The following is a 14,176-nucleotide window of genomic DNA, read 5'->3' on the forward strand; positions in this document are numbered from 1 at the left end:
TGCTTCTCTTTGCTTCCTAGGCACCACACCATCCCAGCTTTCCTCTTTTGCCCAACTCATGTGTGTTATAGCATATTAAATTCCCAGATTAAAGTTCCAGCATATCAAAATTCATTTTCCTTTCCACCTACACTTTCTCTTCAAATGAATATGTCCACTCCCTTGATTTTAGGTAGCATCTTTTTACTAGAAAATACCTAAAACAATTCCTCTGGATATAGTAGTCAGTATAGGCAACATTGTACTACAGTAATGTAGGAACCCTCAAAGCTCATTGGCTTAACACAAGGCTTATTTCTCTCCCATTCTGGAGGGATGGTGACTCGGCTTCATACAACCCATTGAGGGTCTCAAGACTGAAAAGAGCTCTCCAACAGAAGCATTGCTAGTTGCTCTAGTTGAATGAGGAGCAATCAGAGAGAACTTCAAATTCCTTCTCTGTTTCAGTCCAAAGCAACATAGTCCATTGGCCAGAATAATCACATGACCCTCATCAAAATACAAAGCAAATAGAGAAAAGCACATGGATATTCAGTGAGTAATAACTGTCTCTGCCACACAGACACTGGGCATCCTTGGTCCTCCAACTCCATATCCATGGGCTTGGTTGCCATCTTTTCAGCATCACTTGTATACTTTGAACTGAAGATCGATGCTTTTCTCTCCAAACTTCACATTGAACACTGACTTTCCTCCCCAAACCTGCTTGTCTTCCAGTCTTCCTTGTCTCAATATATGATGCCATTCATTAAACTGCTCAATCACCAAATCTAAGAATCACCCCGCATTCCTTCTTTCTTTCATTTCAGTTACATAGAAATAACTAGTTTTGTTATTTCTATCCCCCGAATAAATTTTACATGCATCCACATCCACTGTCATCACCTGTATCTAAGCCACCAGTCTTTCATACAAGTGATAGTAGCAGCTTCCTAACTAATCTCCTTCCTTACACTTTTGTCCTTATACAATCCATCTTTTACAGAGCAGCCAGAGTGATCTTCTAAAATTGTACATTGACGAAATCTTTTCCCTCTTAAAAACCTCCCTAAGATTTCCCAATACACTTAGGATAAATTCCAGATTTCCCACAGTGGGTTAAGGATCCAGCATCACTGCAGCTGTAGCTGGGATTAGATCCCTGGCCAGGGAACTTCCATATGCCACAGCTGTGATGAAAAAAAAAAAGAATAAATTCCAAATTCTCTTTGTATTGCTTATATCTTTCTCTGAGAAGTCCTCTCTTACATCTCTACTCTGCCGACCCTAAACTACAGCCTCCTGTGCCAATTCAGTGCTCCTTAGGGCCTTTGAGCCAACTCTGTGCCGTGCCTGGAATGTTCAGTCCCCACATCTGCATGTGGCTGCATCCCTCTCATCATCCAGATCTCAAAGTCAATGTCAATTCCTCAAAGAGGGCTTCTAGGACACACAAATAAAGTAGCCACCAGTCACTCTATCACATCACCCCCATTTGTTCCTTGCATAGAACTTGTCACTATTTGGTACATTGCCATTTCTATATTTGTTTGCACATGAAATGTAGTCTCCATTAGAGCCCAGCTTTGTCTATCTGTTCACTCTTGTACCTCTCAGAGCCTAGAGGAACAGTACCAGGCACACAGAGTAAGTGCCCAATAGACAGGAACTAAGAAATACATTCATCAGTTCACTTAGAAACTCTGGTGCCACTGCTCATTCCCATCTTAAGAGTGAGAACTGGCTTCATTTCCATATATCCTTTTAATACAAAAGACTCAGACTGAAATCTTTACTTTCAACTAACGAAAACAAATCCAAAGAAACAAAACAGTGAAGTGATCATCTATGTGCTAGTGATTTGCAGTCTTCTTGCCAATCAGAAGGAAGAAGTTAACTAAAGAGGCAGCTACTTTCTTGTCACATCAAGAGGTTCTTTTGACCTCAGTGATTAAGATGATATGCCTGATGTAGTGAACTTTTATATTATGTTGCCAGAGAACTGGGAAAATAGTCCTTTTGTCACACTGAGTTATCAATTTTGGTGATGGCTGTCACTGTTCTGAAAGGAAGTGACTCGCCCAAGATTGGAGGCGGGGGAGTGGGGCAGTGATGAGATGAGAGTCTAAGGGTCTTTTTCTAAGTCCACTGTAGTAAATAGAAAGTGAAGGTGTCATAAAACACAGACATATTTTGATACCAAACATTATATAGTTTTTGTCCAATTTCTAAAGCCTTCAAGGAAGGAGAGCCCTCCATGATCCTGAGCAATTTCCTTTCCCTAAACTAAGGATGCCCAGAGACTAAAGATGGTTTATCTTCTAGTGTTTCATTCTATCCAGCTTCTCAAAAAGGTCAGGACAGGTAGCTGGGGCCACATAAAAGAATGCCTTCATAATGGATCAACCAAACTTTATCCAGCACTGTTTGTCCTACAGACATTCTCTCATTTCACTTCTCAGTTTTCTCCTGATCCTTCCCATCACTTACTCCTTGATTTGGCTTCCTGTTTTTGACCTCCCTTCAAGCCCATTACCACAGTACCTCTTGGCATACTTCTCCTACTAAGACAATGGCTCTTCCATATCAGTCATGACCTGTCCCTCTCTCAAGTGACACTGCTTCAGTTGTTTGAGGACAACACCTTACTTAGTCTGATCTCTAGGTCCTTATTTGTCAAAGAAGACTCCCACTTTAGGTTAACAGTTAGAATGACAACTTCCTAAGCAAGACAGGTGTTATGGATGGAATGTTTATGTACCCCTAAAACTTACAGGCTAAAGCCCTAAATGCCAGCATCATAATACTTGGAGGTGGAGCCTTTGGGAGGTAATTAGCCTTAGAGTGGGATGTCATAAGAGTAGGATCCCCATGATGGGATTAGTGCCCTTGTAAGGAGAGACCAAAGAGCTCTCTCACTCATCCTCTCCCTCTCTCTGTCCCTCTCTTTCCCCATATCTCCCTCTTTCCTTCCCTCTCTCCCTCTCTTTTCTCTCCCTACCCCCTTCTTCATCTATTCCTCTCTTCTTTCTCTCCCTCCTCCCTCATCTCCCCCCACCCCCATGTCTCTGTCTCTATCCCATGTGAGGATGGCCATCTGCTAAGCCAGGAAGAGGGCACTCACCAGAGCCTGATGAGGTTGCCACCCTGACCTCAAACTTGTAGCCACCAGAATTTTGAGAAATAAACGTGTGTTGTTTAAGCCACCCAGACTATTGTAATTTCTACAGCAGCCCAAGTTAAGTCAATAGTTATTCACAGATCTTAAAAGTATGCACATTTTCCCCAAAACATGTTCTATTAATGCATAACCTTTAGAGTCAGTCAGGGAGGGAGGACTCTGCTATTTCTAGTCTAAATTTCTCAGGACTTAATTTAATTAGAGTTCATACCAAAATGGAGATTTTGACCTCAAGAGAAAAGAAAACAAAAAACAAAAAAACAAAAAAACCTTCCTATTTCATTCCTATAAAAAGAACTTTTTCAATCTTTAAGGAACCTTCTTTCAATGGTATTTGATCTATCCCTGATTATACAATTATTAGCCTTCTGGTGATCTAACCAATGACATTTAAATGGCATTTATGTGCAGGGCTTGAATTATGGAGTCACAAAACTTTTGAGCTGAAAGATACCTCAGCAAAAATATAGTCCAATTCCTGTATTTAAAAGATAAGGAAAGTTGAGACCCAGATAGCTGAGGTGTCTTGTACAAGGTCACACAGCTTGTCAAGAAAGAGAAGGGAAGAAAACACGTGAGACAGCCTTCTTACCATTTCACCTGTAGTTGAAGAAAAGTTTTTAAAAAGATAAAAAGGCTGAAAAGTGGTTTTAGGCTCTTAAAAAAAAAAAAAACCCTGATGCTTTCCCAATGTACTTTATCACACTTCAAGGATGATATGTCATTAACACAGAGAAACCCTTCAGAACACAAGAATGTTGGAAGATCATAATTTCGGAAGGTGTGGTTAATTCCAAGACCACTGGGGTGAAGGGACATGTGAGGGAGAGGGAGGAGGGGTCTTAAGAATACAACCTAAATCATAGTCCCTGGAACCAGTTGCTCCTGCTTCTATCCTAATGGGAGTCTTTTGCAAGAGAAAGCTGGAATGTTCAGCTGCACAAAGATTGCTTTATTTAGCAGACAATCTCAAAAAAACAACATGTTCTCTTGTGATTTGAGGCTTGATTATCTCATTTTCTCTTTGTGGTGTTACTCCACCAGTAACCACCTGCTAAATGGCTGGAACAGATATGATCACTTGGTTCAGGGTCCTTGGTGCTCTTGTCTTCTCAGCAACCATGCTCTCCCTGGAGCTTCCATTCACTCCTGTGGCTCCACTGGGAAAGGCTCCAGTTCATTCTCCAGCTCTGACTTTGGAACCAAGCAGGACCCTATGGGGCCTTCCCAGGACAGGCTCCCCACCCATATTCTTGGCCTGCCTCTTATTTACAGAGAAACTCTAGCCTCCTAGGCCTTCCTTGAGCTTCAAAGAATAAATTTAATCAGAGAAGTAAGAAAATGTAAAAAGAAAGGAAAACAATCAAACCAGACAAAATAATAAGTACAGCCATTCAACAAAGTCAAAGACATTTAGTTCCTCCTCTAGGGCTGTAGAAAATATTCTGACCCATATCTCTTGAGCTGTTTTGTAGATTTTGAAAACCCACAAGGTGAGAAATTAACAGTATGCTACCCACAAGCACATAGACCCTAGAACTGTTGGAACCAGAAGATTGATGTTGACTCTCAATTACCTCAGCACCAACAAATCAGAAGAATGTCTAGGAGCTGATCACACACCAGGAAACCTCGCCCCTATCCTGTCTTTAAAAACCGTTCCCTGAAAGCCTTTGTAGTGTTCAGGTCTTTTTCTCCCCTGCCCCCCGCCTTTTTTTTTTTTTTATGGCCTCACCCGTGGCATATGGAGGTTCCCCAGCTAGAGGTCTAATCAGAGCTACGGCTGCCAGCGTACACCACAACCACAGCAAGGAGGGATCCAAGCCACATTTGTGACCTACACCACAGCTCACCGAAATGCCAGATCCTAAACCCACTGAACGAGGCCAGGGATCGAGCCCACAACCTCACAGTTCCTAGTCAGATTTGCTTCCACTGCGCCATGATGGGAACTTGAGTTCAGGTCTCTTAGGCACTAGCCACCTGGACTCCTTGCTTGAAGCCCTGCAATAAACTAAATGCTGTACTTTCCTTCACCACAACCTGGTGTCGGTAGCACATGGACAAGCATACCCAAGTTTGGTTCAGTAACAACCTTCCCCTTGAACTTTAAACTCATTTCTAATGGCCCAAGGAAGCTCTCTACCTTGATGTGAACAACCACCTTAAACTCAGCAAATCTGAAACAAAATCCACAACTTGCTTCCCCATGACTACAAATCAATCTCTTGTATAACCTACCTCACCTAAGTTACTGGTGTCACCAGGCCCTAAGTTGCCAAAACTGAACCCCAAGAAGCATCTTGACTCTTCCTTCTGCCTCACCAACCACACCCAGCTGATCACTAGTCTCTCTTGCCCACCTCTTAGGTATCCCTGGAATCTGTCTCCTATGCTCTATCCCCTCATCTTCTGCCCAAAGTCAAACTCCATCACCTTTTGTCTAGACTGTCAGGAACTTCCACTAAAATAATCTTATTTTCCCGACCTTCCACAAATATAACACACCTTTGCTAAAAACCCTTCTGTGGCTCCCTACTGCCTAAAGAATAAATTTCAAATTCCTTAACATAAAAAAAGATGACTTTACATTTCCTTACTTTAAATTTATCTTTTTTATTATTATTTCCCCAATACATTTTTATTCTACTGTACAGCATGGTGACCCAGTTACCCATACATGTATACATTATTTTTTCTCATATTATCATGCTCCATCATAAGTGACTAGACATAGTTCTCAGTGCTGCACAGCAGGATCTCATTGCTAATCCATTCCAAAAGCAATAGTTTGCATCTATTAACCCCATGCTCCCAATCCATCCCACTCCCTTCCCGTCCCCATTGGCAACCACATGTCTATTCTCCAAGTCCATGATTTTTTTTCTGTGGGAAGATTCATTTGTGCCATATATTAGATTACAAATGTCAGGGATATCATATGGTATTTGTCTTTCCCTTTCTGGCTTAACTTCACTCAGGATGAGAGTCTCTAGTTCCATGCTGCAAATGGCATTATTTTGTTCTTTTTTATGGCTGAGTAGTATTCCATTGTGTATATATACCACATCTTCCTAATCCAATCATCTGTTGATGGACATTTAGGGTTGTTTCCCTATCTTGACTATTGTGAATAGTGCTGCAATGAACATGCGGGTGCATGTGTATTTTCAAAGAAAGTTTTGTCTGGATATATGCCCAAGAGTGGGATTTCTGGGTCACATGGTAGTTTCATGTATAGTTTTCTAAGGTACCTCCATACTGTTCTCCATAATGGTTGTACCAGCTTACATTCCCACAAACAGTGCAGCAGGGTTCCCTTTTATCCACACCCCCTCCAGCATTTGTTATTTGTGGACTTCTTAATGATGGCCATTCTGACTGGTGCGAGGTGGTACCTCATGGTAGTTTTGATTGGCATTTCTCTAATAATCAGTGATGTTGAGCATTTTTTCATGTGCTTGTTGGACATCTGTATATCTTCCTTGGGAAAATGTCTATTCAGGTCTTTTGCCCATTTTTACATTGGATTGTTGGATTTTTTTGCTGTTGAGTTGCATAAGTTGCTTGTATATTTTAGATATTAAGCCCTTGTCAGTTGCATTGTTTGAAACTATTTTCTCTCATTCTGTAATTTGTCTTTTTGTTTTCCTTTTGGTTTCCTTTGCTGTGCAAAAGCTCGTCAGTTTGATTAAGTCCCTTTGGTTTATTTTTGCTTTAATTTCTGTTGCTTTGGGAGACTGACCTGAGAAAACATTTGTAAGGTTGATGTCAGAGAATGTTTTGCCTATATTCTCTTCCAGGAGTTCAATAGTGTCTTCTTTTTTTTTTTTTTTGCTATTTCTTTGGGCCGCTCCCGCGGCATATGGAGGTTCCCAGGCTAGGGGTCAAATCGGAGCTGTAGCCACCGGCCTACACCAGAGCCACAGCAACGCAGGATCCAAGCCGCGTCTGCAACCTACACCACAGCTCACGGTAATGCCGGATCATTAACCCACGGAGCAAGGGCAGGGACCGAACCCACAACCTCATGGTTCCTAGTCAGATTTGTTAACCACTGTGCCACGATGGGAATTCCAAGTGTCTTATCTTATATTTAAGTCTTTAAGCCATTTCCAGTTTATTTTTGTGCATGGTATGAGGATTTGCATGTAGCTGTCCAGGTTTCCCAGCAATATTTGCTTAAAAGACTGTATTTTTTCCATTTTATGTTTCAAAGACATTCTATGACTCCACCATCACCCTAATTCCAAAACCAGACAAAGATACCACCAAAAAAGAAAACTATCAGCCAATATATTTGATAAATATAGATGCAAAAATTCTCCTGACTTTAAATTTAGATTTACTGGGCCTTAATATTACATTCTGAAACTTTTATCCATTAGTAATGGATCTGTCCTCAAGAGCTGAATGTGGTAAGAATCAACCTAAGCCCTCATTCAGAGAGAAGGATCTGTATTGTGGTGAAGAGAAAGGGCACAAAAAGCAGATAAAACTGGATCAAGTCCTGAGTCCACCATGAACCACCCCTGTGATCTATGCCCTTACCTGTAAAATGCGGATGATAAAAATACATCATCATGGGAAATAGGTGAGATGTCTTCAATGTGCCTAACACCAAATCTAGCAATAAAGGGCAGACATTAATATCATTATTATTACCATAATAGCTCTTTAAATATTTTAGGACAATTATACTAGGACCCTCATTATTCTTCTCTTTAACCCAAACATCCCCACTTTCAACAGTGTTTCAAAATCTCATTGCTTTGAGAATGGCTGTCCATCCTGGTTAACTCCTGTAGACCATTAAGAAACTAACCATGACTTTACCAAAAGACTTCAGTACAAACAGGAACTCACTCTTCCTAACAGTTTAAAAGTGATTAGTAAATACCAAGTCTCTTTTTCCAGAAATGTTTTCTTTTCTTTTTTTATTTTTTTTCTGTCTTTTTGCCTTTTCTAGGGCCGCTCCTGTGGCATATGGAGTTTCCCAGGCTAGGGGTCAAATTGGAACTGTAGCTGCTGGCCTACACCACAACCACAGCAATGCCGGATCCTTAACCCACTGAGCAAAGCTGGGGACTGAACCCACAAACTCATGGTTCTTAGTCAGATTCATTAACCACTGTACCATGAAGCGAACTCCGAAAAATGTTTTCTTTTTTAATCATTATGGTTCTAAAGGATTAAACTCCTCTTTACTTTACTGTGTACTTTCACTTCGTAATTGGAGCTTTCAAGGAAATTTTAGAATGACTGTCTCAGCCCACAAATTAGTCTCTCCAGTCTAAAAATGTGTCTTCCTGGTTTTGGTCAGAGATTATTGGCAAAAAGTAAGGGAGAGCTTTACACTTCCTTTCTGTGGCTTCCTAGAGCAGGGCTATCAATCTACTGTTCACCAGCTCTGAGTTGACAGTCATTTTAATAAGTCAAAGAGGGTAGTTGGGAGAGCAGCAAATTGGTCTTCTCTTGCTAAGAGAATGAAAACAGAGAGCAAACACTGTACTCTAATAAAGTAAGATAAGTACTCCCAAGAAGTCAAGATATTGTTAGCGATGTCTTCAAAACATCAACAGATAATAAGATTGGGCACTGAGCCAATGAGACCTAAGAAGAATCTATTTATTTGTTTCTTACGTGAGTTGAATGATTCTTCAACCAAAAGCACCAGGCATTTTCCATATAACACATTCAGAATGTTGTTACTGTCATCTAAACTGTGAATATTGAGGATGTTTTAAAACAAATAAACAAAAAGTAGCATCATGAGAAAGAGATCTTAAGTCTAAAATACCTCAGTCCCCAGAGTTCCCATCATGGCTCAGCAGTAACAATCCCAACTAGTGTCCATGAGGATGTGGATTCAACCCCTAGCCACACTCAGTGGATTAAGGATATGACATAGCTGTGACCTGTGGTGTAGGTGGCAGACATAGCTTGGATACAGTGTTGCTTTGGCTGTGATGTAGGCCAGCAGCTGCAGCTTTGATTCAGCTCCTAGCCAGGGAATCTCCATATGCCATGGGTGTGGCCCTATAAAACAAACAAACAAACAAACAAACAAACTTCAGTCCTAATGTTGGCCCATCATTTAACTAGTCCTGTGACCTTGGGCAAGAGACTTAATCTCTCTAGATCCCCATTTACTCAAGTCTAAGATGAAGAAGGAGAAATGAGAACATCAATTATTTTAGAATGGGGATCAAGTCAAGTTAATGTCCATCATGTGCCTAACACAGTGTCTAACACACAGTAAGTACTCAACAACTGTTGGCACATGACATGGGTTAGGTAACAAATAAAACTGCTATGAACCTCATTTCATTTTTGCTTAGAGACCTAATGCAGTGACATTCAGTGAGAAATTTAGTCAACAGTTTTACATTTTCTCTCTTCATCCGTCTGTCTTCAATCTATAGAAAATCAAATATCAGTAGGCTTTTCCCTACTGAAATGACCATGAAGAAAGGCCCTAAGTGAATATTTCCTTTGGCACACTGTATTTTCTAGTTCCATAAATTTAGCTGCTTCATAGAGGCCTATAAATGATAAAGAAATCTTTTTCTCTAAAGTTCTGTGCAAGGTCAGGGAGTACCAAAAAATTAAGAAAAAATAATTCAAATATCATGATTGAAATATTCTTCAATGTAAACTATTTTCCATCCTGGCAAAAATGTTGATCATGAAAGGAAAGACTTCTCCTACCCACCTCACCAAGCAGAGAGGTGGCTTTAATTAGGTGCTAAATACAGGAACATATTGTCAACCTGGAAAATATTATTTATTACAACCAAAAGAGATGTAAGCAGCAAGCTCTGAGAGAAGGTTGGGGACTACAGGATGATTACCCAAGTCTCAGAATTCTATGGATTGGGCAGTAATTAGATTAGCTACCATTCTATCAGGAGTTGGATACTGAGGTACACAATTCCCATCCACATTGCTACTTGGTGTTCAGAAGCATTAATTAATTGCAGAACTATGTACAAAAGCTAAGACATAGAAGCAACCTAAATGTCCATCAACAAAGGAAGGAAGGAATAAAGAAGATGTGGTACACATATATACAACGGAACATTACTCAGCCATAAAAAGAATTAAATGCCATTTGCAGTAACGTGGATGGACCTAGATATTATTATACTAAGTGAAATAAGTCAAATAGTGAAAGATAAACATCATATGACATCACTTATATGTGGAATCTTAAAAAAGGATACAAATCAACTAATTTACTAAACAGAAATATATATGCAAACTTTGAAAACAAACTTATGGTTACCAAAGGAGAAAGGTGTGTGAGGGAGATGGATTGGGAGTTTGGCATTGGCATATACACACTGTGGTATATGGAATGGATGGTCAGTAGGGACCTGCATTATTCCATAGGGAACTCTACTAAATATTTTACGATAACCTATATATGGGAAAAGAATCTGAAAAAGAATGGGTATGTGTATATGCATAACTGAATCACTGGTGTACAGCAGAAATTGACATGACATTGTAAATCAAAACTATACTTCAATAAATTTTTAAAGAAGTATTAATAGGTGCTGAATACAGGATCCAGATTAACTAAATCAAGTCAATACAAAATGCCAAGATATATGTTTAATGAGCTGTTTTCTTTTCTAGTATTAATCTAGATAAGTAAATAAACCACATCATCTTAATTCAGGAATATGTGAAACTTATTTTCTTTTTATTGATCAAAGTGGTTTATGGTAAATTAGCATCCTTTCATGAAAAGTCCAGTGCATAGAAAATATTGATAATAATATTTGGTAACATTTATTAATTTCTAGAAATGCACATGCATATGGTTCTTTAAAAATTTTTATTGAAGTTGGCATACAATATTATATTAGTTTCAAGTGTGCAATGTAGTGGTTCAATATTTATATACATTACGAAATGATCACAAAGAAAATATAAAAACTATCTATCACTATACAAAGTTATTGTAATAATATTAGCTATATTTCTTGTAGCTTATCTCTCTGACTTATTTAATTTCTAACTAGAAGTTTGTATAACTTTATCCCTTTCAGCTATTTTTCCCAACTTCCCATCCCTTCTCTCCTCTGGCAATCACCAGTTCTCCGCATCTGTTGGTCTGTTTCTATTTTATTTTGTTTTTTTACATCATGCATATAGGTAAAATCACACAGTATTTGTCTTTTTCCGTCTGATTTATTTCACTTAGCATAATACCCTCTGGGTCCATCCATGTTGTTGCAAATGGCAAGATTTCATTCTTCTCTATGGCTACTGATTTTTATCTATCATTTTATCCATCAATCTCTTGAGAGACACTCAGGTTTCTTTCATGTCCTAGCCATTGTAAATAATGTTGTGATGAACACAGGCATACATATATCTTTCTGAACTAGTATTTTTGTTTTCTTCAAATAAATACCTAAAAGTAGAATTGCTGAATCATATGATAGTTCTATTTTTAATTTTTTGAGGAAGCTCCATACTGTTTTCCATAGTGGCTATACCAATTTACATCCCCACCAACAGTATAGGGGGGTTCCCTTTTCTCCACACCCTCTCAACAATTGTTACTTGTAGGCTTATTAATGATGGCCATTCTGACAGGTTTGAGGTGCTATCTCATTGTGGTTTTGATTTGCATTTTCCTGATGATTAGTGATGTTGAGCACCTTTTCACTTTTGTTGACAATTTGTATGTCTTCCTTGGAAAAATATCTATTCAGGGCCTCTGCCCATTTTTTTAATTGAATTTTTGGGGTTTTTAAAATGTTGAGTTTTGTGGGTTCTTTATGTATTTGGATATTGATGCTTTATTGGATTTATCATTTGCAAATATCTTCTTCCATTCAGTAGGAAGACTTTTCATTTTTTTGATAGTTTCCTTTGCTGTGCAAAAGCTTTTTAGTTTGATATAATCCCATTTGTTCATTTTTGCTTTTGTCTCCCTTGCCTAAGGAAGCATATCCAAAAAGATATTGCTAAGGCTGATGTCAATGTGTATACTCGCCTATGTTTTCCTCTGGGAGATTCATGGTTTCAAGCCTTACATTCAAATCTTTATTTTAAGCTTATTTTTGTATATACTGTAAGAAAGTGGTCCAACTTCATTTTAGCTGGCTGCCCAGTTTTCCCAACATTGTCTTTATTGAAAAGACTGTCTTTTTTCCATTGTATATTCTTATATCCTTTGTAATAGATTAATTGATGATCTAAGTAAGTGTGGGTTTATTTCTGAGCTCTATTCTGCTCCATTGATCTATTGTACCTGCATTTGTAACAATACCATACTGTTTTGATTACTGTAGTTTTTGTAGGATAGTTTTAAATCAGAGGGAATGTTACCTCCAGATTTGCTCTTCTTTCTCAAGGTTACTTTGGCTATGCAGGATCTTTTCTAGTTTCATGAAAATTTTAGGATATTAGTTTTAATTCTGAGGAAGATGCCATTGGTATTTTGATAAGGATTGCACAGAATCTGTAGGTTTTGTTGGATAGTATGGACATTTTATAACTTCAACTCTTCCATTCTACATATGCATATAGTTATAAGCACTTCATGGATATTTAATCATTTAATCCTCTCAGCAACTCTCTGAATACCTAACATAGATGCTATTATCATCTCCATTTTACAGAGGAAAAATATGAGGCACAGAAAAATAAAGTACCCATGGCTACTTATTCAGTAAATTGGTGAGCCATAATTTCAACACAAGGATTCTAATCCAAAGCCCTAAATAATAATATCCATACCAGTGATTCTCAGGGGGTGATATTACCCCCAAGGGGTATTTTCAGGGTTTGACTGGAAGAGGAGAACATTGCTGGAATCTAGGAGACAGAAACCAGGGATGTTTCTAAACATCCTAAAAAACACAGGATAGCAACCCCCCCCCAAAAAAAAAGAGAATTATCGAGCCCAAATTATTAATAAAATAGAAGTTGAAAAACCCTGCCCTGTTTTATGTTTTCTGCTGCCTCTGGGATCAGCTCTATCATTGCTACCAAAAAAAATGTGGTCTGCTGACCAGCAGCACTGCATTACCTAGGAGCTTGTTAGAAAAGCCCACTCCAGATGTACTGAATTAGAATCTGTATTTTAATAGGATCCCCAGGTAATGCATTTGCACACTGAAGTTTGAGAGGCAGCTAGTTATACTGTTATGTCCATCATGCTGTGATAGGTCTCAAATAAGACAAAGACAGCATTTGTTCCACCCAACAGCCTAGGCTCTCCTTGCACAGGCACAGGAAGGAAAGGTTAGGAAGGTGGTGGGGGGGGAGAGAAGATGACCCCAGACCCATCTGGGATGTAGTATTAGGGGCTGAAAATGTCTTCAGTAGACGGTGACCTGAAGTAGTGGACATAATCAGAAGGCACGCACAATCTGGGTCTACCAAAGGGACAAAAACAACAATCAAAACCCAACTCTGTCCTTAGGACTAAGAGTGTGAGACATACACAGATGGCCAGGAGCCAGATAAATGCAGGTATGGAGTATAGGTGAAAAGAACTAACACAATTTGGATTTGGAAAGTTGAGGGGGGCAGGGTAATTGTCACAAACACACAAACCACCTGGGACAGCAAACTTCCTTGCATCTGGGTACCAGATGTGCAGACTGGGGATTGGCCTGATTTAAAGGCACAAGTGCAGAGAAGGCCCACCCACCTGATAAGATTTGTACATATTTCCACAAAATGTAACTTTCCTAGAGCACTTTTTTTGTTTTCCTTTTCTTTTTATAGCTGCATCAGTGTCCTATGGAAGTTTCTAGGGTAGGGGTCGAATAGGAGCCACACCTGAGGCCTTAGCCACAGCCAGAACAACAGCAGATCCGAGCCACATTTGAGACCTGTGCCACAGCTCATGGCAACACCAGATCCTTAACCCACTGACCGAGGCCCGGGATCAAATCTGCATCCTCACAGAATCAACCTTGGGTCCTTAACCCACTGAGCCACAAGAGGAATTCCTAGAACAACTTTTTAACAGTCAGTAAGGCA

This window comes from Sus scrofa, chromosome 15 (genome assembly GCF_054392235.1).
Source record: "Sus scrofa isolate SSC_HxYL_T2T_F1_AM1 chromosome 15, Sscrofa_HxYL_maternal_Yorkshire_Landrace_v2.0, whole genome shotgun sequence".
Classification (NCBI taxonomy): domain Eukaryota; kingdom Metazoa; phylum Chordata; class Mammalia; order Artiodactyla; family Suidae; genus Sus; species Sus scrofa.